The 25429-nt window shown below is 41.6% G+C and overlaps 1 protein-coding gene and 1 non-coding gene across 7 annotated transcripts in view; one reads left to right on the top strand and one right to left on the bottom strand.

Annotated features, from left to right (window-relative positions):
* Window positions 1-25429, top strand: part of MECOM (MDS1 and EVI1 complex locus) — a 681931-nt gene that overhangs the window by 180475 nt on the left and 476027 nt on the right. The window lies entirely within an intron of this gene.
* On the bottom strand, window positions 15235-15372 carry LOC114817326. The gene has a single exon (XR_003765191.1). It is a non-coding gene; the product is annotated as a small nucleolar RNA SNORA7 (small nucleolar RNA).

Here is a 25429-nt window from a genome sequence, read left to right as displayed (position 1 = left end):
CTTACTTCTGTCACCACTGCACTTGAACACTGGACATTTGTACATTTTAGTAACCATCCCAACCCTACTCCCACAGGTCATATTATGTTTGTACCATTCCACTTTCCCTATCTGTAATTTATTTGAATGTCTGTGTTCCCCACTAGACCGTAAGCTCCTTAAGGGTAAGGATCATGCCTACTGAGTCTACTATACTCTCCCAGTCCTTTTGTACAGTGCTCATCACTCACTGCTCAAGAAATACCATTGATTTAGAATTTGCCTCCCACAACTTCCAAAGTCATAAAATGGAGTGGGATGGGGGTGGGAGGAAGTGGTTCCTTCCCAGCATTTCTCCTTCCATCCTGTCCCAGTTGTGATGTCACATGGTGAGAAGAGATGGTTCCAAGTCCTGGTTAACCTCAGAGCCATGAATACACTTCTTTTGAGGAGAGGGGAGTTAGGCAGGGCCTCACACAGGTTCACTGCTTCTCCAATAACAATCTCCTTTCCCCATGGCCTAGTGGATAGAGCGTGGGCCGGAGGGTCAGGAGGTCACAGGTTCTAATCCCAGCTCTACCACTTGTCTGCTGTGTGACCTTGGGTAAGTCACTTAACTTCTCTGTTTCCCTCACCTCATCTGTAAAACGGGGATTGGGACTTGCACTCTATGTGGGACAGGGACTTGATTTGCTTGTATCCACCCCAGTGCTTAGTACAGTGCCTGGCACATAGTAAGTGCTTACCAAATACCATTATTATTATTGCTAATACTGATGCAGTCTGTAAGCTTGTTGTGGACAGGGTTCATATCTACCAACTCTGTTGTATTTTCCCAAGTTCTTAATACGATGCTCGATAAATGTGATTGTTCCAAAAAAACAGAGAGTACAGACTGGTGCTCCCCAGTATATAGGAGAAGAAAGCAATATATACTGAAGCCCTAGAGTTTGAGCTTATGGCTCAGGGTCTGTAGAAAATCATTAGGAACAAAAAAAACTCAGATTCAAGAACAGATTACCAAAATTATATCCTTAATTTTTGTCAATCTGTTACATGATGCCACTGAAACCATAAGGGGATTCTATAGAACATTATGGGCCATGATGCCAAATACTTAAAAATTAAACTTCTATGAAAGAACTTTAATTATATGACCTTAAACTCTTTACAGTGGAACATCAATATTTTTCACTACTTAAAAAATAATGATTTTCTTGATGACATACCATCTTAACTGTTGAAGTAAAGTCTCTGCATTATTTAATGCTACTAAGACCTGAGTTTGTCATTAAAAATATTGCTAATGCTTTTTAAAAACTATTATGCTTAATTTTCCATTATGAGTATCAATCTATTTTAAAAATTTCAAACTCACACTTCCTCTTACCGCCAGGATTTTGTCATAAGGAGTCCTGCAGCCACTTTCAACTCCATGGCATCCAGGCACCCCTACCAGGTTTCTCCATCTCTCACCTGCTGCTCCCCAATTTCCATTCTTCACTTTTTCTGAGCTCAATTTTTAACCATAGCTTGTCCTAGACTCTCTTAGTAATAATATATGGTATTTGTTAAGCTCTTACTATGTGCCAGGCACTGTTCTAAACACTGGGGTAGATCCAAGGTTATCCAGTTGGACACAGTCCCTCTCCCAAACAGGGCTCACAAGCTCGTTGTGGGCAGGGAATGTGTCTGTTTGTTGCTGTATTGTACTCTCCCAAGCGTTTTAGTAGAGCGCTCTACTTGCAGTAAGTGCTCAGTAAATACAATTGAGTGAGTGAATTTTATCGATGAGGGAATTGAAGCCCATAAAAGTGAAGCGATTTGCCCTAGATCACACAGCAGACAAGTGGTGGAGCTGGGTTTAGACCTCAATCCTTCTGACTCCCTGGCCCATGTTCTAACCGCTAGTTTTGCTTTCTCAACATCTATCACCATCAATCCCTTGCTCATCTGGGCAGGAATTGTCTACCCACTCTGTTCAATGCTCTACACACAGTAGATACTCAACGAATACAGTCGATCGATCATATTTCCGTAGCCACCGATCTCCCTCAAATTCACATCCCGGCCCTTTTCCCCCATCATCTACTCAGCCTTCCTAAAAGTCCTACTTTCTCTGGGGAACATTCCCTGGTTAATTCACAAAGTGTCAATCGGTCAACCCAACGTTACCCTCTGAAGTAGTAGTCGGTCAGTCATATTTATTGAGCACTTACCTGGTGCAGAGCATTGTACTAAGCATTTGGGGGAGTGTGCTATAACAATATAATAGACACATTCCCTGTCCACAGTGAGTTTACAGTGTATAGGGGGAGACAGACGTTAAATTGCAGTTATGTACATAAGTGCTGTGGGGCTGGGAGGGGGGATGAATAAAGGGAGTAAGTCAGGATGATGCAGAAGGGATCTGGGAAAAGAGGGCTTAATCAGGGAAAGCCTCTTGGAGGAGATGTGCCTTTAGGAAGGCTTTGAAGGGCGGGGAGAGTAATTGTAGGATTTGAGGAGGGTGGGAGTTCCAGGCCAGAGAAGGGATGTGGGGAAGAGGTCAGTGGTGAGATGGATGAGATCGAGGTACGGGGAGAAAGTTAGAAGTACCAGAGCCCAATCTGTCACCAAATCCTATCCGATCAATCTTCACAACATTGCTAAAGCCTGTATTGTCTTATCCATCCAAATTCCTACCATGTTGATCCAAGCAGTTATCCTGTCCTGCCGTCGACCCCTGGCCCACGTCCTACCGCTCTCCCGGAATGCCCTCCCTCCTCCCAACTGCCAAACTAACTCTCTTCCCCTCTTCAAAGCCCGACTGAGAGCTCACCTCCTCCAGGCGACCTTCCCAGATTGAGCCCCCCTTTTCCCTCTGCTCCTCCTCCCCTCCCCATTCCCCCTTCTCCCACTTTCTGCTCTTCTCCCTTCCCCTCGCCACAGCACTGTGCATATTTGTATGTTATTTATTACTTTATTTTGTTAATGTGTATATCTCTATGATTCTATTCTATTGATGTCTGCGCTAGACTGCTTGTTTTGTTTTGCTGTCTCTCCCGTTTAGACTGGGAGCCCGTTATTGGGCAGGGATTGTCTCTATCTGTTGCCGAATTGTACATTCCTAGTGCTTAGTACAGTGCTCTGCACATAGTAAGTGCTCAATAAATATGACTGAATGAATGAATAAGCGAGGCACAGAGAAGTTAAGTGACTTTGCCATGATCACACAGTAGACAAGTGGCAGAGTTGAGACTAGAATCCAGGTCTTTCTGACTCTTAGACCCACAATCTATCCACCAGGTCACGCTACTTCTCAGTGCCGACTCTCTAGAATGTTGGCTTTCCAGATCCTGCACTAAGCTCCAGCTGGCTCTGTCAATTAACATCTTTGCTGGTTTTATACAATAGATTTCCAGCGGGGAGATAGAATATACGTGTGGTAATATAATGGAAACATTGTACTTTTCCTCTACTTTTCTATTAATGTTCACTTTTTCTTGAGGTAGCTATGATTTCTATTTCATAGGCAGGGAAAATGAGAAACACAAATCTAGAGTCATTAAGTTACCCAAGGCAAAAGCAGAAAAGAAATAGCAAGAATGGGAACAGTTCAACACAGACTTCAAATTATTAACCATATTAACACTCTTTTTTTAAAAAAAATCCAAAATATTTTTCCAGATTAAAGTTAGAATAAAAATATCAATTATGTGCCTTCAAAGTATTAAAAACTAAATATAAAAAAGACTTGTGGTTCCAGAGAATAATATTGATGTAGAGAAGAAAAACCTATAAAAATTAGAGAGCAGTGTATTATGGATTAGGTATTTATTTCCTTTCACATCTCTGCCAATTTCGGATTATGCTGATAATATTTCTCTTGGTTGCCTGTTTTAACTCAGTGTTTTATGGACTTAAGTACTGATTTTGATCCTTATTTATTGGTCTGAGCCTCCTTAAGTAAATATGTGGCTTATGAATCTGTAGACAGATTTGTTGCTTACAGTTGAAGATGTCAAAACATTTCCTTAAGTGTCAGATTAAACTACAATGAAAATAGAAAAATCCCACTTATTTTTGTCTTTCTGCAAGACATTTATTAAATTCAACAACTAATGATTGTTTGTAGTCCTTTCTAATACAATGAAGGATGCTATGATTTTAGTTTGCTTCATTGGCTCCTGAACGTAATACTTCCATAAATTTCCACGTTCCAATTTTACTTTGACACCCCCAAAAACTTGGGGGCCCGCAATGCTACTCATGTTAGGATATTGTCATTCAACCACTGATTAGATATTCTCCCCTAAGGATTTGTTTTTTCATATGAAAGCTTTAGTTTTATTGACCTGTAGTCAGTTTTCACAATGAACAGCGTGGCTCAGTGGAAAGAACCTGGGCTTGGGAGTCAGATCTGGGTTCGAGTCCCGACTCTGCCACTTTGTCAGCTGTGTGACTGTGGGCAAGTCACTTGACTTCTCTGTGCCTGTTACCTCATCTGTAAAATGGGGATGAAGACTGACCCTCACGTGGGACAACCTGATTGCCCTATATCTCCCCCAGCGCTTAGAACAGTGCTGTGCACATAGTAAGCACTTAACAAATACAAACATTATTATTATTATTATTATTATTATTATTATTATGAACTACTTGTTCCTGGAGCGACAGTATTTGTTAGATTTGTGTAATTCAGTAAGATACACCTAATTCTTTTCCTTAAGCACTACATTGCCTGGAATTAACACATCACCAAATTCAATTCTTGCACACAAGAGAAAAACACTGCCCCATCTTCTAAGATGGACATAAGCTATTCATTATCCTAACTTTTTGATATGCACATTAAAATATCATGGAATTGCAGAACTAAAAGTCATGCTGTGAATGCCAGAGTTTATTAGCAATCACGTTTCAAAGCATCAAAATGACCATGAAATATTTACTATGCTGTATAACAATACATGCAAAATTTTAAATCAATAAGGTAAATAAATTCCACTTGTCTTCCAATTGATTCCTAGGTCTGAGTTCAATATTGTACTCTGTTTTCCTTGAAAGTGGGGATTGTGTTCTTGCAAGTCTTGTTAATGTCCTATAAGAGGTCACATTAGCCTTCCTGGCTGTATGTATTTCACAGCGCTTAGTACAGTGTGTAGCACAAGGTAACGCTTAACAAATACCATAAACTCTCTAGACAGATCAGTCCATTTGACTTTCCCTAACTATTCAAGAACCATCTCCTTTGGCTGATTTACTTTGTTGTATATGGGGAGAATTAGCCTTTGTCTCCACCTAATTGCAAGCACAGATCTCTTCTCTACAAGAGCAATCATAATAGTAATTTAAAATGCTATTTATTATTAATAGTAATGTTATTTGTTAAGCGCTTACGATGTGCAGAGCACTATTCTAAGCGCTGGAGTAGATACAGGGTAATCAGGTTGTCCCAGATGAGGCTCACAGTTAATCCCCATGTTACAGATGAAGGAACTGAGGCACAGAGAAGTTAAGCCCACAGTCACAAAGCTGACGAGTGGCAGAGCGGGATTCGAACCCATGACCTCTGACTCCCAAGCCCGGGCTCTTTCCACTGAGCCACGCTGCCTCTCTAGCATTTGTTATGTGCTTAGGTAGATATGAATTTCTAAGATTGGATAGAGTCCCTGTCCTACACAGCGTCCTTTTCCCCATTTTATAGCCGGCCCCCTCATCCTCATCCTGCTTCTAACTCAGAATTCCCTCCCTCCTCAAATCCAACAGACAATGACTCTCCCCCCTTCAAGGCCTTACTGAAGGCACATCTCCTCCAAGAGGCCTTCCCAGACTAAGCCCCTGCTTTCCTCTTCTCCCACCCTGCCTTGTTCCCTTTACTCTTCCCCACTCCCAGCACCACAGAAGTTATATTTAGGCTCTTAGAACAGTGTTCGGCACATAGTAAGCGCTTAATAATAATGTTGGTATTTGTTAAGCGCTTACTATGTGCAGAGCACTGTTCTAAACGCTGGGGTAGATACACGGTAATCAGGTTGTCCCACGTGAGGCTCACGGTTAATCCCCATTTTACACATGAGGTAACTGAGGCCCAGAGAAGTGAAGTGACCTGCCCACAGTCACACAGCTGACAAGTGGCAGAGCTGGGATTCGAACCCTTGGCCTCTGACAAGGAAGCCCGGGCTCTTTCCACTGAGCCACACTGCTATTATTATTATACATATCTGTAATTTGTATTGCTATCTCCCTGCCTTTAGATAATAAGCTCACCGTGGACAGCAATGTCTGCTGTAGTATACTCTCCCAAATGCTTAGTACAGTGCTCTGCACACAGTAAGCACTCAATAAATATGATTGAATGAATAGAGATGCTTAATCTGAGGCCCAGAGACTTTAAGTGGTCACACAGTATATATTTGGGAAAGGAAGAGGAATGAATCTTAATCTTCATGAGGTTATCAGAATTTAGGCCTGAAAAATGTTAAAAATAAGCATTTCTCAGCATATTTTAACAGCTTGTCTACTGGAGCATGTAAGACTCCCTGTATCTTCCCTTTATTGTGAGCTAACTTTATCTTCTGTCCATATTGTATGTTTTCAACCTATTCAAGGGCCTTTCTTTGGTCAGTGGATCATGGGCCTTTCCTAGTGTAACAGTCAAATACTTCTGCATATATTCTATATTTCACTTAAATTCTCTTGCAATTGTTTTTCAACCTGTATTTGTGGTGTTAGATCACTGGTGACTAATATTTTTGTTCTTGATCCTTTACAGACATAATATCAATCATTTACTGAACACTTACTCTATGCAGAGCACTGTACTTAGTGCTTGGGAGAATCCAATATAACAGTTGTTACGCACATTCCCTATCAACAAAGAGCTTACAGTCTAGAGGTGTGTGAATGACATTGTATTTGAGATCTTTCATTCCTTTATGTTCGTCACTCAGCCATTCGTTTCCATTCCGGAAATATCAAAATGCTCAACATAGATCGAATATGGCCTTTAAGGAGTTAAGAAGAATCTGTAATGATGACATCCGATATGAGGGTAATGATTTAAAACAATAATCCCTGAGAGATTGAGATCCAAAAAGGAACCAGGAAATTATTTTTGTAACCAGAAAATTTTCCCATTTTATCCTTTCAAGAACATGTCCTGACTTTAAGTGTTCCTTTAGTCATAGTTTTGGAAGGGAAAAAAAAATCAAGACTGTCACCTGCTGTCAAATTTAAGATGGAGCACTTTTCCTGTTGTTGCTATGAGAAAGTCTATAAAATGTGAAGCTGGCAAGTAAAAATAGGAGAGAGAATAGTAGTGTAATATACAGTACCAATGTATCTATATATCCTGGGGTAGAAATTTACAGTCACCTGCTTGCCATGGGCTACTGTAAATTTTAGTTTGGCAAATGGGATCAGTGGAGCAGCCCAGTTAACAAAGCTGAGAGCCCTCTTAGCAACTCTTTGGGGGCTTGGGATATTGCAGTGGTTCCCTGCCTAGCTAATGGGGAGTTTGCTCTTTTTCATGGTATTTATTAAGTGCTGACTATGTGCCAGGCACTCTACTTCACGCTGGGGTAGCGACAAGTTAATCAGGTTGGACACAGTCCATGTCTGACAGGACTCACAGTCTCAATCCCAATTTTCCAGGTGAGGTAACTGAGGCTCAGAGAAGTGACTTGCCCAAGGTCGCATAGACAAGTGGGGGAACTGGGATTAGAACTCATAACCTTCTGACTACCAGTCCTGTCCTTTATCCACTCTGCCATGCTGCTTCCCTCTGTGTGTGACAGGAACTGTGTCTAATTGGATTATTTTATGTCTGTTTCAGGACATAGCACAAGGCTTGGCAAAGATGCAGTGCTTGATAAATACTATTTTAAAAAGCTACATTTTTGTTTTCCTCTTATACTAACTGAAGTCTTTGTCAGCTTTCTCCATACCTGTACAGAATAGTTTGAAAATTTTCAACTCTATTAAATGTATATTTATTGTGCATTTTGGATAGAATAATTACTTGCTGAGCACTTGCGATGTGCCAAGCACTGTTTTAAGCACTGGGGTAGATACAAGTCGGTCAGGTTGGACACAGTACCTGTCCCACATGGGGCTCACACTCATTCATTCAATAGTATTTATTGAGCGCTTACTATGTGCAGAGCACTGTACTAAGTGCTTGGAATGTACAAATTGGTAACAGAGACAGTCCCTGCCCTTTGATGGGTTTACAGTCTTAATCCCCATTTTACAGATGAGGTAACTGAGGCCCAGAGAAGTGAAGTGACTTGCCCAAGGTCAAACAGCAGACAAGTCACAGAGCTGGGATCGGAACCCAAGTCCTTCTAACTCCCAGGCCCGTGCTCTAACCACTAAACCTTAGAACACTGGTGGGAATTAGGGCACATGCTTCCAACAGCATGTGTTCAGATAGAAAGCGAAACCATGTTGAAAGAAACAGTTGAGCATATGCAACTGGTCAACCTGAATTTTCTTGAATGTAGGCTTCGTCAAGAACTTTCCCTGCATGGTATAGGAGAGCTAATCAATTAAATCAAGTGTGTTACAGGGAAAGTCCCCGCAGTCGAAGTAAAAGACCGAGTGCCAGTGTGGTGAGAATTCTGGGGTTGATTGAAGCATCGATCATTTTCACACGCTAAAAAAATGTAAAGTACATTAGCGATAGGGTTTCAATAGGACCCTGCATCTTCTTTCCTTTTGAAATTAAATTTTCTTCTTTGAGATAGTAAAATGTGGAGGGCAGACTTTCTTTGAGCTGTTGTAAAATGAAGGTATTCGCAGATGCTTCAGCCTTTTACTGTGAGTGAATTTCAATGGGAGAGTGAGCTACGTAATCGATTGGATGTCATGGAGGAAATTGAGGATAACTAATTGACCAGTGAAGAATCAATCAATCAATTGCATTTATTGAGCATTTACGGGGAGCAGAGCACTGTATTAATTGCTTGGGAGAGTACGATATAGTAGAGTTGGTAGACGTGTTCCCTGTTCACTAGGTCTAGAGGGGGAGACAGACAAGCAGCGTGGCTCAGTGGAAAAGCCCAGGCTTGGGAGTCAGGTCATGGGTTCTAATCCTGGCTCCGCTGCTATCAGCTGTGTGACTGTGGGCAAGTCACTTCACTTCCCTGTGCCCCAGTTATCTCATCTGTAAAATGGGGATTAAGACTGTGAGCCTCATGTGGGACAATCTGATTACCCTGTATCTACCCCAGCACTTAGAACAGTGCTCTGCACATAGTAAGCACTCTGGATATGTTTACTGCTGTAGGGCTGAAGGTGGTATTGCAAATCCAGATGCAAGGGAGATGCAGAAGGTAGTGGGAATAGAGGAAAAGTACTCTCCCCAGTGCTGAGTAAGTGTTCTGCCCATAGTAAACACTCAATAAATATGATTGAATGAATGGACAATGTTTCTAGGAGAAGAGGGTGGTCCACAGTGTCAAAGGCAGCTGAGAGACCAAGGATTAGGACGGAGTAGAGGCCAATTGGATTTGGCAAGAAGATGACTGGTGAACTTTTAAAGGGCGGTTTCTGAGGAGCAAAGGTGATGGGAGCCAGACTGGAAGGAGTTAAATATTATTAGGCTGTGGAAGCAAGAGGGAGGGGGCGGAGGTAGGGTTGAGAGGGGAAGACAGGTAATGGGTTGCAGTCAATTGGTCTTCTCAAATTTCACTTTAAATCTTACCACTTAAAAGTGGACCGATTGAAGTGGAATTTCACTGGGTTTAAGCTCTTACGGTGTGCCAAGCACTCTACTAAACACTGGGGTAGATAATAATAATAATAATGTTGGTATTTGTTAAGCACTTACTATGTGCCCAGCACTGTTCTAAGTGCAGGGGTAGATACAGGGTAATCAGGTTGTCCCATGTGGGGCTCACAGTCTCAATCCCCATTTTACAGATGAGGAAACTGAGGCACAGTGAAGTGACTCGCCCACAGTCACACGGCTGACAAGTGACAGAGCTGGGTTTCGAACTCCCGCCCTCTGGCTCCCAAGCCCGTGCTCTTTCCACCGAGCCACGCTGTAGATGCAAGCTAATCAGGTTGGGCATAGTCCCCGTCCCACTTGGCGCTTCTAGTCTTAAGCCCCATTTTACGGATGAGCTAACCGAATCCCAGAGAAGTGACTTGCCCAGGGTCACACAGTGGGCAGGTGACAGAACCAGAATTAGAACCCAGGTCCTCCTGGCTCCCAGGCCCGGGCTCTATCCGCTGGGCCACACTAAGCTTGGCTTAGCACAGCTTCATCAGAGCTCTTGCTGGTTTTTAAAGAAGTCATTTTCCCTTTACTTGGCAGACTTACCTCTTTCGGTCAGATGGGGCTTTGATGTGTCTGGACATGTACCCGGGAGGCCTGCCCTCTTCGCCGTGGACACCCACATGCAGATAGTTGAGGTTTCACAATGAGGTCCTTCTGCTTCCTGAGGAAAATCCCCATTGAGCATTCTGACCACTAGCTGGCAGACACAACAAGCAAAAAACGTAGATACACAAATGACAACTTTTGGTGCCGAGTGCTGTCTTTTCCGACTCATCCTTTCCACCCATTATACATTGTAAGCATTTCTTCGGGCTATATTTCCCTCATTATCGCTTTCCCCATGTGTATTGCCAGGTCCCTCGCTATCTTTTGATTAGCCACCTCCTGTTGGCCAGGGACTTCACCTCATTTATTCTTTTCTGCAGTGCTTATTATGGTGTTTAGTACAGTACTCTGCATACCAACAGCAATCACATGTCCTAAACAACAACAGTAAGCTAAAGCATTCCTTCAAACAGAGATTTTTGATCCGTTTCCCATGAACACAGACTTTACTATTGTAAGCTTGCCGCGGGCAGGGAGTGTGGCTGTTTACTGTTGTACTTTCCCAAGAGAGTACAGACAATATAAACAAGCTATGGATATAAAAAGTGATGTTGCGGGGCTGAGGGTGATGTAAATAAAAGTTGTGAATCTAAATGCGTGGGTGATGCAGAAGGGAGTGAGTAGAGGAAATGTACTCGCCCAAGCGCTCTGTACAGTGGTCTGCATGCAGTAAGCATTCAATAAATACGATTGAATGAATGAATACGGTTTAGGTTTTAAATGAGAAACCCACTTCGAGACTGTGAGCCCTTTGAGCAGGGATTGTCTCTATTTGATACTGAATTGTGCTTAGTACAGTGCTCTGCACAGAGTAAGTGCTCAAATACGATTGAATGAATGAATATAGATTGAATTCCAGACATTTGTCTTTTGTGTGTACATGTGGTAGATCAGGGCAAGCAAAATGAATTTCTTATAGGTTGATGTTAACATTAATTTTAAAGTTTTTTTTTTTTTTCTGCCTAGCCTGATCACTGACTGGAAAAAAATATGACCTACATTATATGATTCTTTGGTAGGGGATACTTACAAATGTGGAGGAACATTATCAAAGAGTAATGAACAATGCATCACTGGCAGCTGGAGGTGGAGTTACATGGGGAGATGCCAAATATTTGTATCACACTCCACTGGGAGATCAAAATTGAGGCTGTTTTGTTGTATAATCCGTCTAGACTGAACTCACTGTGGTCAGGGAATAAGTCTACCAGCTCTGTTGTATTATCCTCCCCCAAGCACTTAGTACAGTGTTCTGCACTCAATGAATAAGATTGATGATCACAGACAAGGATCAAAATCAGCCATCCATCAGCGTCTACTAAAGGAAGATATGGAATTCGGACCTCCACCCAGGACTGGACTAACCTCCCAACTGAGGCAAAGATCAAAGTTGGGCTTTAATTTGTAAAATGGAAAAAGATCAAAACAGAAAACACTAAAGTCAGAGTTTGAAAGGTGATATGTAAAGGCAGTGAGATTCAAGACAATTGGGGCAAACTGAGGATTTGATCAGTAGAAGCCAGATGCCATGTGGTTGGCTTTGGGAAAATAGGGTTTAGTCTAAAGGAACCTTTCAAAATAAGATGATGAAATTAACCTCCTCTAGCTTCACTTTTACACTAGTTGAATTGGAGAGAAAGACATTTACCAGGGAAGATCTCTTCAGTCTTGGTCTCAGAGAAGCTGGTAAGCAGCAACGCTTCCCAGTCAATAGGAAGCTTCCCATCGTGTGACCTTCCTTTGAGAGGAGAGCAACACACTACTCTGTCCGCATTCTTTCCCTCCTTCGTCTCTCCCCAGTCACGGTTCTGGAGCTCTCCCACTATTAGCAGAGGGCCAGCCTCCTCCTGGGTTGTTCCAAGCCATTCTGGTGGCTACCAGATTATTCCAGACAATTCTGATAAGGAAATTTATCCTTCTGCCAGGACACTGACCTTGCTGCCTAACAACTCATTGATATTGCATCTTTTTTTAAAAAAAATTATTTAAGTGCTTCCCAAGTACCAAGCCCTTGTACTAAGTGCTGGTGAAGATATAAGCTAAGCAGGTCTAAAAAAGTCCATCACCCACATGGGGCTCACAGTCTTAATCCCCATTTTACAGGTGAGGGAACCAAGGCTCAGAGAAGTCAGGTGACTTATCCAAGGTCACATATTAAGTGGCGGAGCTGGGATTAGAACCCGGTCTTTCCAATTCCCAGTCCGGAGCCCTATCCCCTAGACCACGCTCCTTCTCTGAATCTATATTAACACTTTAATTAATGAAGAATCTGAAAGCTTTCTCAGACTCATTTTCAGCTGACACCACACAGTGGATAGCCCCTTGAAATTAAAATTAAAAATGACTGTGGTAAGTTTATTTTAAATGAAGAGAATTTATTTCACATTAAATGGAATGTTCTCCAGTTTTGAAGGAAGAACAGACTGCACCGTTAAAATAGACTGTGTAAGAAAATGGTCTAGATCTGAACATGTGAGAATTATTTTAAATGAGCATCATTTACACTAGCAAAACAGTGCTTTGCCCTGAACAGTGCTGGTAATTTGAAGAAAATCCATTCATACCTAGTTCCTGTCCCACAGGGGGCTTGCAGTCTAAGTGGGAGATGCTAGAGACTGGAACTAGGAGAGTATGAGATGATCAACAATATAAACCAGTTAAAATTCCACAATTTAGAAATTCATTCAATAGTATTTATTGAGCGCTTACTATGTGCAGAGCACTGTACTAAGCGCTTGGGATGAACAAGTCGGTGTCAATCAAAGAATATATGTGGGAGGCAGTCTTCAGGTACCTCAATGTGTGTTTTTTGGGGTTTTTTTTCCCCCCTCATAATGGTGTTTAAGCTCTTATGTGCCAGGCATTATACTAAGCATGGGGTAGATACAAGCTAATCAGGTTGGACACAGTCCATGTCCCACATGGGGCTCAGTCTTAAAATCCATTTTACAGATGAAGTCATGGAGGCACACAAGTGAGTGACTTGCCCAAGATCACACAGCAGATGTGTTGCAGAGCTAGGAGTAGAACCCAGGTCCTTCTGACCCCCAGGCTCGTGCTCTATCCACTAGACCACACAGCTTGGCATATAATAAACACTTAAATACCATCATTCTCTTCACTGTTTCAGGAAATCTTTCATAACATGTCGATTAGACTATGAGCCCATCACTGGGCAGGGATTGTAAGCCCGTCAAACGGCAGGGACTGTCTCTCTCTGTTGCCGACTTGTTCATTCCAAACGCTTAGTACAGTGCTCTGCACATAGTAAGCGCTCAAATACTATTGAATGATTGTCTCTATCTGTTGCCGAATTGTACGTTCCAAGTGCTTAGAGAAGCAGCGTGGCTCAGTGGAAAGTGCACGGGCTTTGGAGTCAGGGCTCATGAGTTCGAATCCCAGCTCTGCCACTTGTCAGCTGTGTGACTGTGGGCAAGTCACTTAACTTCTCTGTGCCTCAGTTCCCTCATCTGTAAAATGGGGATTAAGACTGTGAGCCCCACGTGGGACGACCTGATTCCCCTGTGTCTACCCCAGCGCTTAGAACAGTGCTCGGCACATAGTAAGCGCTTAACAAATACCAATATTATTATTATTATTATTATAGTACAAGTGCTGTGCACATAGTAAGCACTCAATAAATACTATCGAATGAATAACCTTCCTAATATTGTAACAATTGGGAAATAGCTGAGCTCCATGTGGGGCAGGGACTACTGTGTCCAACCTGATTATCTGGAATCTACCCCAACGCTAAGTACAGTGCTCAGCACATAGTAAGCTTAACGAATCATCTTCTTCAAATGCCATTGTAGTCTCTGACCCGTGGTGACTCTATGGACATACCTTCTTCAGAACATTCCATCTTCTGTCATAAAGCCATTCTGGTATGCATCTGCATAGAGTTTTCTTGGTAAAGGTATGGAAATGGTTTACCATTGCCTTCCACGCTGTAAAAATTTGAGTCTCTGCTGTTGTCTTTGATCAACGGTTTGATCACTTGATCATCCACCTTTTGAATCTTTCCCGTGCTGCCGCTGCCCGCTGCCGATGAATCAACTCTGATGCTTTGGCTTAGACCTTTCCATTCTGGATAGCCCTATATGGCATAGCTCTAGGCTTCATCAGCATACATAAACTCTCTAGCCATGATAAGGCATCACGCCATTGAAGAGGTTTAACAAATATTATAGCATTTAATGTATCATATATTGTAAATAGTTTAGCATGGAAGCTCCTCCAAAATTTCCTAATATCGGCATTTATGGACTTGATAATTTGAGGGACTTAAAAACCCTGGAATGGTTTTGGAGCAAAGAAATCAGGATGGGAAAAGTTAAGGAACTATATTTACCCTCAGAGAATGAATAGGATGTGATGAGGATAAGATGTTAGGAAGCATTTGTGATAGCTATAAGGCAGAATTTCCCGATAATGTAGATTGAGTTGTTAAAAGATTTGACGATCTCCTTTTGCAGAAGTCTTTAAAAATGGGATCATTTTCAACTGTTTGGTGTTTTCCTGTTTAAAGGTGGGAGGGTCGCTTGCTTTACACTGCCATGATTCTAGTAATAATAATTGTGGTATTAAATAAAGCACTTTGTGCCAAGCACTGGAGTGGATTCAGGATAATCAGGTGGAACATAGCCCCTGACCCATTGTCTTATGCCGTCGAGTTGTCTCCGACCCATAGCGACGCCATGAGCACATCTCTCCCAGAATGCCCCACTTCTACCACGATTGCAGATAGTGTATCCATAGAGTTTTCTTGGTAAAAAAATATGGAAGTGGTTTACCATTGCCTCTTTCCATGCAGTGCACTTGAGCCTTCACCCTTGACTCTCTCCCATGCCGCTGCTGCCCAGTAAAGGTGAGTTTTGACTTGTAGCAGATGGCCTTCCACTCACTAGCCACTGGCCAAGCTAGGAATGGAATGAATATGCCTCTGCTTGGCTCTCCGTCCTGTAGTCGAGACTGGTAGAGTACTGTAAACTCTCCGGGTGCGACCCTGAGAGGGGCCCTGTCCCATATGGGGTTGAAAATCTAAGGGAGAGGGAGAACAGTATTTAAATGCCATTTTACAGATGAGGAAACGGAGGCTCAGAGAAGCTAAGTCATTTAATCAAGGCCACATTGCAGGCAAATAGAGTCTGGATTAGAATCTAGCTCCTCTGATTCCCAGGATTGTGTTCTTTCCTCTAGGCCATGCTGATTCTGGAAAAGATTGGAAAGTAGTAAGAACAGATGTGGTGGCTGGAAAACGAATCTGATCAAATATGCTTTTCTGCACAATATCGCACTTGGATGAAACCCATTACATTTTAATATAATTTGGCAGAATTATATTATCTCAAATTGGTGTTTGGTTACGCCACTATCACTGAATTCAAACAGATTAATCCGATGAGTTGATAGTCTTGAGCACTTACCCTGGGCAGAGAGTAATGTACTAAGTGCTTGGGAAAGTACAATATAGTAGACATACTTTAGTGGATATAATCCCTGCCCTCCAGGATTTCACGATCTAGTGGGGATGGACAGGGAAAACAGACCCTAAAAATAAATTACATGTAAGAGGAAGCTATAGAGTGTAAAGATACATATGTAAGTGCCATGGGGGCTGAGGAGGGAGAAGATTGATGCCAGACTACGGGTTTTGCTTTGCTGTCTCCCCCTTTTAGACTGTGAGCCTGTTGTTGGGCAGAGATGGTCTCTGTTGCCGAATTATACATTGGAAGTGCTTAGTATAGTGCTCTGCACATAGTAAGCGCTCAATAAATATGATTGAATGAAGTGGCAGTTGGGAAATAGCATGAGGAGATGAGAGATGAATCAATATCTTGGTTGGAATTGGAGTGCCATCTGATAATGTTAACTTGCCCTCTCTGCTGTGTGATCTTGGGCAAGACATTTAACTTTTCTGTGCGTCAGTTCCCTCGGCTGTAAATGGGGATTAAAGACTATGAGGCCCAAATGGGACTACCTGATTACCTTGTACTTACCCCAGCGCTCAGAATAGTGCTTGGCACATAGTAAGCACTTAACAAAAATCATCATCATTATTATTATTTTTATTCTAGAGACACCACTTTATCAATAATACTTTATATGATGTCACTATGGAAGCAATACTAGGGTAGGTATTTTGTACAAATGCCTTTTACAGTACACAGCCAGCTTTTTCAAGAGCCCTGATTTATAAAATATCTAGCTTAAATGAGTTAGGCTTGTCTACTTGTTTTGTTGTCTGTCTCCCCCTTCTAGACTGTGAACCCGTTGCTGGATAGGGATTGTCTTTATCTGTTGCCAAATTGTACTTTCCAAGCACTTAGTACAGTGCTCTGCACACAGTAAGTGCTCAATAAATACGATTGAATGAATAGAATGAATGCCAGCACACAGAGTGCTAGACTTCTTGCATTATGGTTACTTCACCATCTCTGCACTTAAAGAGGAATCATATCTCAAACTGTTTTAAATATCCTTTTAAATCAGGATAAACCCACTGTCTGCAGGGCTTTGCTAGATTAGACTGAAAATATGGGCCCAGAGATTAGGTACTTTAGTGACTTCAGTGCATTCTGTGGCATGAAAGCTATCTTCTAAATCAGCCACCAGCCTCCTCCTAGTTTATCAGTAGGAGAACACAGACAGATAACATCCTTGTGATGTGACCCTGACCTTTGTCAACCTTTGTTAAAACTTCATCTGAAGTCAGGCCTAATGTTTGTAAACAGGATGTAATTAAGGCTGGGAACTGACAAGGGCTGACAGTAAGACAATGTGGAGCTGGCAGAGAATAGTCCGTCAGATGTCAGGTTTCATTGTGTACCAAATGCCTTCATAATAATTAGTGTCCCCTGTCTGAAGGAAGTTCACTCAAGTTGGATTAATCTGTCACAGTGTAGAGGCCATCCTTGTGAGTGCAAGTGTTTCCTCTGATAAACCTTAGAACAAGTCTGAGAAAAACGCACCCGAGCTAGAAGAAAACTGTGAAAGTCAAGAAGGCAGTGACAGGTGCTGGCTGAAAATGAGTAATAGGAAGTAGGAAAAATGACTTCTTCACGGGCTACTTTTATCACAAAGTCGATGAGAGAGGACTCAGAGTTATCACGTTTTGTTACATTCATACCAGGCTTGCGGGCGGTTCTGAATGACAGGAACGAATGCCGGAAGATGAGTGTGCAGAAGTCTACAGATAAACATTTTGGTATATTAGTTTTATCTAGGGCAGTGCCTATGTCAGTCCGTTCAAATGTCATGAAGAGGCGTTTTGGTCACCAAACACTGCTCTTCTTACCTTAGTAGTTATCTAACTCATATTCAAGATGATCCCGACTTGGAGGGGTGATAATATGCATTCATATCAGGGATTCTTTTGGAAAGTGAGTATCGAACATATAATTCCCCTTGACAACCCCACCTTTTGCCTAAGACATTTTATTTTCCTTACTGAACCCATTCTGTATCCCCACCATCCAGGGGGTTCCTCCATGTCTCTTTCCCCACTGGGTCATTAAGTCAAACACTTGTCCCATATCTAGGTTTTTCTCTTTGCTTTATCATCTTGCTGGACTGATTGTGTGCCACATAAACGGAACCCACCGTGCATATAGTAAGATAAAACAAGAACTTATCATGCTGAGGTCTTCCTTCTCCTCCTTGCCTTGTAGTTTTCTTGACGTCCATCCTGCGGGCAGCAACGATGGTACTAGAGGGAGGAGATTTAGGAAAGCACTTCTCCAACCCAAACAGTCTGCATCATGGGGCTGTCTCAGCAGGTGTTGGTGGTGGTGAGCAAGTAGAGGGGATTCATATGGACAGATATTTAGATTAAAGGCGGATGGGGTGAGTGGGGAAGGGATAAAGAAAGAAAGGAATTGGAAAAGAAAAATAAATGCATAAGCCTTACCTGAGCAACAGGTAAGGCCATCATGTAGAATTAGGTCAGTGTGTATCATAATAGAAGTAAAATGCCAGGAGGCCATTGAACCCTTTGGAGTAATTCTTTGCATGTAGCTTGTAGTTGAATTCCTTATCATGAGATTTTTATTTCTTTTGATGATTGATAAAGCCTGGAGAAAGATGAGGTAATCTTTCAATTTCCCTTCCAGCTTGGAGATACTCTATGATTTTATTTATCAGAAGAAAGAATCCAGATTGCCATATACATTGTGAGTGAGGTTAAATTTTGTCTTCAGAGGAGATAGTGTTGGATGAAGTGACATTGGATTTGCTGGTAGTTTTATTACGATTCTTTGCTGTCAGTGACAAATGGCATAATTCCCATTTGACCTGGTTAGAAGAATAGTTAAAAACATTTCATGAAAGTTACCTTGAGAAGCAGCATGAACTAGTGGATGGAGCCCAGGCCTGGGAGTCCAAGGGACCTGGGTTCTAATGCTGACTCTGCCACATGTCTGCTCTGTGACCTTGGGCAAGTCATTTTGCTTCTCCGTGCTTCAGTTAATTCTGTAAAATGGGGATTAAGATTGTGGCATGGGGACTGTGTCCAACCTGATTAACTTTACCTAACCATCACTTCGTACAGTACCTTGCCTTGTTAAGTGTCATGTAACACTTAAATATGTCATAAAAACAAACGAAACAAAACCTTTGTGTTTGACAGCCACTTTGCCCCCTCCCCCCCAGTTTATAATTGAAGAAGCTTCAATTGAAGAAGCTTCTGCTGGTAGTACCTTATGTCATATAGCCAAACTGACTTACTGGGTTGAATTTCTGCATAAAGAATACCTAGGAAAAACAATGCCAGAAGCCTCACCTTTCAAAAGGAAGAAAGGAAAGATAAGAGGAAGCCACTGAAAGGGCTTCTGGAAGGATCTAATGGAATGACTGCTCCGATTTATGGACCTCCCTTGTCTCCCATCCCTCCCTGGCTGCTGCATCCAGAAACTTTGTGTCCTATCAGAGTAGGTGACAGCAATAAGCCCTAATTTTGATTCTACACCAACTCTCCTCATTTTTCATATCAGCCCTCTTCCCCCACAACTCTCAGCTTCTCTTTGTTTCTCCGAGCCAGCCTTCTAGCTGCACCTCACTCTGTTCCATCCCACTTCCAAACCCTAGCTTATATGGGTCCACCAGCCTGGTGGTCCTCTTTACCCAGAGGTCCAACCCAATAAGTCAGTTCTGTTAACACTGTTTATGGTACCATCAGCAGCAGTTTCTTCAAATATAAACCAGCCTTTGCCCCTAATCTCCAGATGAGCACTCTCACCCCCTTCAAATCCCTCTCAAAATCCCACCTCCTCCAACTGGCCTTCCCCATCTCCTAAAACTGAGCGACGCAGATGGAGGTGGTGAATATCCTGATAGGCCTAAGAACAGTAAATCAGTTAATAATATTTATCTAAAACTTGCTCTGTGTATAACACTGTACTATGCACTTGGGGGAGAACAGTGAAGTTTGTAGGTATGAGTCCTACCTTCAAGTGGTTTGTAGTCAAGCAACTGAATTTGATTTATGTGTGTTTTAGGGTGTTTCCATTTGATCCTCCTAATTTTCTGAGCATCCCCTATTCTCAGCTCCTTTTACACTCTGTGTGCCCTGTGGGCCAGATTTTGTCCTTTCACTCTTAGCATTTAGCACAACATTCAGAAGCACTTAGGTTATAATGCCTATATTACCACTATAATGATAACAACAACAACAAGGGTTAGGGTGAGATGTTTTGCTGCTGAGAGAGGTTTTTCAGTGTGCTTCAGTCCAGCTGTTTTGCTCATGTTGAACCTTACAACAGGGGTGGAAATAAGGACGTACTTTGAGAATCCCCACAGTTCAGCCAAGCTGCACAGCTTTAAATAACTCAGCATGGGTTGGGAAAGGTCAGCCTGGAAGGAAGGGAATTCCATATTTATTTCCAAGACTTCCTTAAATAATCAGGAGCAAGTTAAGCTGGTAAGTACAAGGTCAGCTCCCACTTGCCAAACCACCTATACAGGCATATAAGAAACATCCCAGTAGCCCAGCCTCTCTATCACTAGGTTATAGGGATGTGTATGGTATTTGAGGGCTTACTTTGATAATCCTTCATGTGTTTAAACCAAAGTGGAAAACCGCTCTTGTATACGATGACTACAACGAAAGGTAATAAAATCCATTAAAAATTTGAACGAAACCTTAGCTCTTTTGATTGGAAATTTGGGTTTCAGCATTAGGTTGCAGCTATTTGCCCTGAGCTGTGTTTCAATATTCAGAAGACAACCCAGAGATCTCTGTTTTGCCACGATTAATTATGAGGCCACCTCATCTTGTAGTAATCGATGCGGCATGAAAGTCATCCTGGCCTCACTTGGGGAAGTATGCTAATGTTCTTGAGTGGCGGAGCAATGATTATTATCAAGAACTCCTGAAAGCTCTAAAAGATGGGGGGGGGAAGGAGCTAAAGCTGAAAGGAGACACAAACTGTTCACAGTTGGAGAAATATTAGGCAAACCAGGACCAAATACCCTCACTTAACCCAGGCAACCTCTTTCGCTAAACACACTGTTATCCCACCATACTGTATTCCTTCGAAACTATATCTATCATTTGAGGATGCTAGATGAAAGAGGGCAAGCAGAAGCCTCTTAAAGAATTAACTTTGATGCTTGAATATATATTTTTTGACATGTAAATATATAAGCACTGAAAGAAAAAAACAAAGTGGAGCATATAAGGCTTTTTTAAGATAGGTAAATCATTTTCTTCTTAAATGAAATTCCGTTTGACTGCATGAAATATGAACAGTAATTAAATGCACAGTCTGTGGGCCTTCCATACTTTAAAGTGCTTAAAAAAAAAGTACTCACCTCAGACAGGCCAATTACCCAAGAATGATGAAGTCAAGAGGAAAGTAGCTAAATTTCTTTCCTTGAATGATCACAACCACAAGCAAGTGATTAGTCGCAACAGCACCAGCGGGGATGTAGTGGGGATACTTGCATCGGAAGACTTCAAATAGTCATTTCCTTGGTTAAAATGAAATCTGACGGCTCTAAATAGACAGTTTTTAATCTCAATTGGACATCTGAAGATTTCTCAAGCTGTTGTTGGCTGCAGCCGAAACAAATTTTCCTGCTTTGTTGATTAAACCACTGGTCTCCTCCATTGCTTATCGGCCTGCAACTAGCTGTTCTTTTTAATTAAAAGTGAGCCACCACGAGAGAGCAATTAACAGCTAGTAATTACTGTGCTCTTCAGAACTGCAACATTTTGCCTTTCATTCCAATTATATAATGGACAAGTGGCTTTTTGATCTTCAAATTAGTGAGCTCTTGTACTGTTTGTTTTGAGGCAGATTTGGAAGGTTAATGATGGCCTGTGGTGGCACTGTTTGCGATTGACTGATGGAACACAAGGTAAAAAGGAGAAAGGATGCAAAAAACAGACTGTGTGGACATGAAAATTCTACCTTCTTGGTAAAGAGAGAAAGGCCCAGGCAACTAATTTGTCAGTTGCTTAATATGAGACCATGCCACACGTTTGATGTGATAGTGGAAGACTCTACAAAAAGTTTATTAATATTAATTTGGACTCTTAATGAATGAGCAAACACTCAAGTACTTAGTCCCTAATTGTGTCTTTCTTTGATTATGCACCTAGAGTTAAATGTTGAACAGAGGAAGGACATTAACTATCCCTAAGGGACAGTGCAAAGCGTTGAATTCCTTTAAAAATCTTTTAACTAATGAATCCTAATGTATTTAATGGCTAGTATAGCCTTACGACAACTAATGCTTACATCACAAATAGCTGTTTCCTTTTAATTAATATTGATTTCAATGCCTTAAATAGAATGTAGACAAAAGCCTATTGCATTTAGTTTTAGACTTGATATCTGCTTAGAAATTATAAATGGTGACTCTTGAAATTTTATAATAATAATAATGGTATTTGTTAAGTGCTTACTATGTGCCAAGCACTGTTCTAAGCACCGGGGTAGATATAAGGTTATCACGTTGTCCCAAGTGGGGCTCACAGTCCCCTTTTTACAAATGAGGTAACTGAGGCACAAAGAAGTTAAGTTCATTCAATAGTATTTATTGAGCGCTTACTATGTGCGGAGCACTGTACTAAGCACTTGGAATGTACAATTCAGCAACAGATAGAGACAATCCCTGCCCATTGACCGGCTTACAGTCTAATCGGGGGAGACAGACAAAAACAGTAGCAATAAATAGAATCAAGGGGATGTACATCTCATTAACAAAATAAATAGGGTAATAAAAATATATACGAATGAGCAGACGAGCACAGTGCTGAGGGGAAGGGAGAGGGGGAGGAGCAGAGGGAAAGGGGGAGAAAAGGGTGCTTAGATGAGGGGAGGTGAAGGGGGGGCAGAGAGGGAGCAGAGGGAAAAGGCGAAGCTCAGTCTGGGAAAGCCTCCTGGAGGAGGTGAGCTCTTGCCCAAAGTCACACAGCTGACAAGTGGCAGAGTCAGGATTTGAACCCATGATCTCTGACTTTGTCTTCTTCATCTGAATGGCATTTGCCTTGGGCAGTTGCTGCCAAGTCCCTGTTTTTCATTTAAAAGCCAGAAGGGAGCTTTACCATGTTAGAAAGTCCTAAGAGGCCAAACTTTTTTTTTTTCAGAATTGCCTTCCCATTTGGTCCATAATTAGTTTCAGGTGCAAGTATGCAGGTGCAATCAGCCACCTGTGTGCTTCCACTCATTTAGATCCCATTTTAAGGGTGTAAGATGATGATTGTGACTGAAATTTCATAGCCACAAATAACAGCACGTATAAAAAAATGCACAGTGAGGCTCCTTTTAAAATCATCTCGATGTTTTCAGAATGAAACCTGAGGTTTTGATCCTTCTTTCCTCAGGTATACCAAATCCAAAGATTAAATTCTTCTTTGGGGGACACACAAAGTCCTGTGCAGAGACTTGATGCTGCAGTTCTTACTTGGGTCAGGAGTCTGTTGGGCATGGATGGGAAACATCATTTGAATTATTTTACACTTTGAGATTTGAATGGGAATTTGGAAGAGTAGATGTCTTAAAGAAGATGTATCAGTGAACTTTTTGGCAGAGCCTGGGTGGGACAATATTTAGGCTTCTTTTGGAGCCAGGGCTGAGGAATAGTAGTAAGCCTGGCCAGAAACTACATTTCCCTGGATGCGAAGGCCTAATTTTTCCAGAATTTTCTGGAAGTGAGGACTAATCAGTGTGGGAGGAGCTCTAAAAAATTCCCACACAGAGAATGAATTGTATAAACTCCCTATACAGAGAGGGGACTCTGGAGTTGACTCTGGTTGCTTTTTTTCCACCTGCCTTGCTGTGCCACTGAAGCCTTAATGGAAAATTGTACCATGGGCTGTTTGTGAGTACACCCTCTAAGAACTTTGTAAAGAATTGAGTTTGTGTATTTTCAGAAGCCGGTGTATCAAGCCATGTGTTGTGTTTTGGATCTTGTTGTAGCTTTCCCTTCTTTCGCTCCCTAAGCTGCAAATTACATTTCTCCTGTGTCTCAGACCAAAAGACCAGCTGACACTACTGCTGTGTGGCTAGCCATTTTAGACCCTTGGCTAGGATAATGATAGCCTGAAACATCTCCAAGAGTTGAGACAGAATGGTAATGATGCTCACATAAGAGTCAGTATCACTGAAATTTGGAAAGTATTGCATGAGTAAAAGGTATCTTTTTGATGAATATAACATAAAGACCTCTCAGGAGGGTACTGGGATAAGAATGTGGGAATTCTATCACCCTCTCCACTGCCATGTATTTTAAAAATCTTAATTAAACACTTTACACAAATATTTCATCACCCAATTATTTTATGTGCATTTATGTGAGCTTTGGCCAGCAGTGTTCTTTGTTTAAGATGCAACTAAATATACCATGGAGATAAGCAAAGTTGTCTGCAGGAATGTTTTAACATGGATCAAATCTCTTCCTACTTTCCCACCCAAACACCAAATAGGCCACTTTTCCCTACGGATTCCAGCCCTGGATCCAGATGGAAAATAGAGCATAGGTGTGTCCTTTCTATTGCAATGCTAAAGTCTTTTAAGAAAAACTTGCCCCATACCTTGATTGTTTTTGCATCCTGTACTAGATGATGTGGTATCTGATTCATCAGGGGGCAGGTCATTCTGGTTTTCAAGTCCATTTGGTGAAATGGAAACTAGATTTTTGTGAGGCAGTATTCCCGAAGAGTGTGATGGAAAGACATTTAAAATCTGAAGCAGAAAATGCAAAGCAGCAGTTTGGAAAATTCTTTGAAAAGGTTTGTAGGACTTTTTCACAATCTAATATAAGCCTTAAAACCATTTCATTAAACGGGCAGATGTTGACTTCCAGTCACTGGTTTGCTAAGGATTATGGAGCATTTTTGTTCATGATCTAAGATATTTCTCCTAAGGGTTTCCACGTTAGAAGATAAATGTACTGTTTTTGTTGCTTTGCTGTGTATGAACCTTAGTAGTAAGTTTCCACAGATTCTGGTGGCTTCCCCAATGGGAACTCAGCTGTGATACATTGAAGGCTATACTCATCTGAGAGGCTGGAGTGATTTTTAAATGTTCTTTATTTACAGAATTCACTTTGCACCCTTCAGTTCTTTATGTGTAAATGAGTATGTACAGATGGCAGTGCTCAAGCAGATGGCATGGACTATGAATCTGAAAGTGAATGGTGAAAACAAATGGTTACACATTTCTCAATAGATTTGAGTCTACTTGTGTAAAAAAAAAAAAAAACAACAAATAAAAAAAACCCAATAAAAATTTGTAATGGCTCTAGTAGCCTGAACAAGGTGCTCCCCCTTTGAAACTGTCTAATTTTCTACTGAACGATTTCTACATTTACCAAGTATAGTATTTTACAATCACCCCCTTCGACTCTGTTCACAGAAGTCTTAGCCTAGATTAGTAGTATTATTCAAACTTGACAGATAAGAATGTTGAAGCAAAGTAACTTGTCCAAATGAGCAAACACACTGATGTTGATTCTCTTGCAAAGCCCAAAATTCCAGGGCTTTTAGGTTGTAGTTTTCCTCTACCACCCTCTAATCCTGGGTGGGGAAGATCTTGGTTGGCTTGGAGGTAGGGTTGGGCCCCTCTG

Source organism: Ornithorhynchus anatinus, chromosome 1 (genome assembly GCF_004115215.2).
Source record: "Ornithorhynchus anatinus isolate Pmale09 chromosome 1, mOrnAna1.pri.v4, whole genome shotgun sequence".
Taxonomy (NCBI): Eukaryota; Metazoa; Chordata; class Mammalia; order Monotremata; family Ornithorhynchidae; genus Ornithorhynchus; species Ornithorhynchus anatinus.
Note: the sequence above shows the minus strand (reverse complement) of the source record. Positions and strands in the feature narration are given on the sequence as shown.